At 40.3% G+C, this 3,628-nt stretch overlaps 1 long non-coding RNA gene across 1 annotated transcript in view; it reads left to right on the forward strand.

The window, feature by feature from the left end:
• LOC105134742 (uncharacterized) overlaps nucleotides 1-1,536 on the forward strand; it is a 16,944-nt gene extending 15,408 nt beyond the window's left edge. Inside the window, exon 3 of the long non-coding RNA XR_844050.1 lies at nucleotides 1,366-1,536. This is a non-coding gene — a long non-coding RNA (uncharacterized LOC105134742). The remainder of the gene's footprint in view (nucleotides 1-1,365) is intronic.
• The last annotated feature ends 2,092 nt before the right edge of the window (nucleotides 1,537-3,628 follow it).

Here is a 3,628-nt window from a genome sequence, read left to right on the forward strand (position 1 = left end):
AATAAACTTGAGAAAAATAAAACATTAATAAATTATTTTCTAGTTCATTTTCCATAACATAACCAAACACTTGAAAGTGTTTTCCAATTCATTTTCCATAACACTACCAAACATCGAAAAATAATTCATTTTCTAGAAATTTATTTTCCCGGAATTCACTTTTTTTTAAAAAAATAATTTTCCTGCAAACAAACGGAACCTTAATTTATCAACATTTTCCTTAATCAAAGGAGTGGTTTCAAGTTTTAAAAAGCATAAAAAAAAGCTGCAGAGAACACGTGCAATAATAGATATTAGTTGTAAAGCATGGAATAAAAATAAAAATAGTAACCTACATCCAATAACCCCCTCAATTGTTCCATGCAAGCATAAAAGCCTTTTTGGAAGCAGCATGTTGTTCAGAATGGTCAAAGCATGCTTGGGTGCATACTTTTGACTCCTTATACACTTCTGCCCACTGCATAACATAACTCATTCTTAAAAAAAGACAAACACCTGGTGTAGAAAATGGTTTTTGATTGTTACATGAATTATAAATAGCATTAAAAATATAATTACTAATAATCAAAACTTATATAAAGAGTGGAGGAAATCCATCTAACACCTTCCCTTAAATTTGGTGGGCCTGCATGATCGAGTAAGAAGATGCTCGTGAGGAGGCTTGTTAAGAAGATTTGCAAGCTGATATATGGAAAGGATAAAGCAGACATGATGCACTACACCATTTAATAGTTTTATTGACGGGTTCATTCCGTCTGTATAAGGCGTGCAATGCATAGGTAAAATATTTCTCGACAACCTCACCAATAGAACACGTATGTTGAAATTTTGATTGTTAGTAATTCTATCTGAAATTAAAAAAAAAACCCAACACTAACAGTCTTCCAAACAGCGAAGCGGGCCAAAACAAATTTCCTGCGAGAACTTTACAGACATAATAATTCTATTTGTATGTTCATCAGTAATCACCAACGGAATATCCATCAATCATTGTGGCATGAATGGTCAATATTTCAGAACTCCTTGTCAAATACTGACAGATATAGTCCATCAGTAATAGTAACAATAAAATTCCCATGTTAAAGACAAGCGGAATATACAAGTAGAATTGCTCTTAACCAAGCACACTGAGAATACAAGAATACCTTTCAACCTTTATTTATCTCATCAACAAAGGATTACACAACGTGTGCTATGCACAGAATTCGCATGCTACACCAACAAGTTTACATACGTTATTTCCTCTCTATGCATTCTATTCTCTATGTATTCTCCCTATACAACAAAGAATTACCATCACCATTTATAGCCAAGTATGTGAGCTGCGGGGCACCTCCATGATCCCCATATTTCAGGACATAATAGGTACTTACTCCCCCATGATCCCCATGATCATTTGTGGCTCACCCATATCCCTATTTCCAGGATATAGTGGAGAACTTCCTCCCCCATGTGCTTCATGATTTTAGCAACTTGGAAACACCCCAGTTATGCTCCCACTTTCTGCATGCTTGCCTGACAGCTCCATTTGCCAGCTCTAGCTTCATTTGCTGCTAAATCACCCACATGCCTTGGACAGTCCATCGTCCAAGTTTTAGATCTTGCCAAGTCAAGCCCCTAACTTGAGCAAGCTCTTGAGCGCTGCCGAGTGCGCACCCTGGGTACAGTCGCCAAATACTGTGATGCCAAATCCGCGTCTGCGTGCAGACCCCCATGTCTGCGCTGCCGAATGCACATCTACGTGCAGGCTGCCCAATCTTGCACTGCCCAACTCGCTTCTGCGTGCAGGCCCCAAATCCTGCGCTGCCGAATTCACAACTGCGTGCAGGCCCCAATCTTGCATTGCCAAATTCGCTTCTGCGTGCAGGCCCCAATTCCTTCGCTGCCGAATTCGCAACTGCGTGCAGGCCCCAATGTCTGCACTGCCGCATTCGCATCTGCGTGCAAGCTAGCCAAATCTTGCGCTGCCGAATTCCCATCTACGCGCAGGCTCCTAGTGTCTGCGCTGCTGAATTCCTTAACAGCCCCAATTCTCGTCCGCCCATATCCCAGACGAGTTTTCCTGTCTAGCTTGAACATTCCATCGCCAAGCCCTTAGACCTCACCAATCTGTGCTGCCGCATTCCTCGACAGCCCCAGTCCTCGCCAGCCTATGCCCCTGACGAGTTTCCTTGTCTGGCTTGAACGTTCCATCGCCAAGCCCATGTTTGTCAACATCCTGCGCTACCTCGCATTTCTCGACAGCCCCAGTTCTCGCCAGCCTATGCCACTGACGAGTCTTCCATTCTGGCCTGGACATTCCATCGTCAAGCCCAGCAATCTGCGCTGCCGATGTTTCCTTTGACAAACTTATAGCCGCATAAATCTACGCTGCTCATTTATCCCATCGTTGGCATGGCTGCCAGCACCCTTAGGCCTGATATTGGACAGCATGCCTTAGGTGTGCACCCCGTGCACATTTAACACTGTAACACTAGTCCTCTTTCCGTTAAACAGAGTTCCTAGCAATAACCCAAGATTGTACGTTGTTTTTTTGACGGAGAACTGGTTGTTTTTTAAAGTTTTTTATTAATTAAAAATATATTAAAAAATATTTTTAACATGAGTACGCATACCAAAACTATTTAAAAGTATAAAATTTTAATTTTTTTGAAAAATTTAATCAAACATCTTTGATTCAAGACAGACTCTAATTCAAAGTTTTTGACCGGTAGTGTTGTAGAGATCAGGGTTTTTTTCATTTTGCTTTGAAGCTTTCAACTTCACCACACAAGACATCCTTGTGCTCCCCAAGTTAGAATTTAGTCTTTTTCTTTTCTTTTCGTTTTTTCTTTTTTGGAATTTCCCCTATGCAGAAATACGTGCCCACACACCTCTCTAGAACATGACAATACTAAGTTTCTGAATTAGAGTGATACTTCTTTTTAGCTACGTACTACTATCATCATAGACCACAAAGAGTCAGTTCATGTAGCAAAAGATCCACGCAAATATGCAACACTTGGCATACATTTCTTCCATTGTGAATAAAGGATAGGATTTCTGTGTAAATGGCTTATTAAAATTTCTATGAAACTCACTCCTTAATGTTGCAAGTCATCACACATTAGAAGATTCATACAGAAGAAAATAAACACACTATGGCAAAGATAGTCCTTATCTTAAGAAGGCATTCCTTGTGCTTTGAATGCAAGTGAAGAAATAATAACAGTAAGCAAGGAAAATTATTCTTAGGATCGATCAGACTCCCTCCAAAGTGTGAATAGGTCAGTTGGAGTCGTATATTCCACAAAGCTCAAGAGGAATTCAAGTCATTCAGAAGTACGTCCAATGAAATTCTTTATTTCTACGTAAAAACCAGCCTACAGATCGAACCCTTGCTCTCCTTGCATGGTGGCTAACGCACTGGAAGCATTTAAAGTGGCAAATCAAGATGCATTACCTTACCAAAGTGGAGAACAGACACTACATAAAGGTGGCTTTCTGTCAAATATAGCAATGGAAGCTTGAAAGTGTTAGGTTGGTTGCCATTAATGTGCAACAACCATTTGCTATTGCACCAACCATGTGCACTCATCCAAGATGTCAAAGGTTGGCAGCCACCATTGTTGAAGAAGAGTTGGAGTTG

The sequence above is a fragment of the Populus euphratica genome, unplaced genomic scaffold (genome assembly GCF_000495115.2).
Source record: "Populus euphratica unplaced genomic scaffold, PopEup_1.0 scaffold91.1, whole genome shotgun sequence".
NCBI lineage: Eukaryota > Viridiplantae > Streptophyta > Magnoliopsida > Malpighiales > Salicaceae > Populus > Populus euphratica.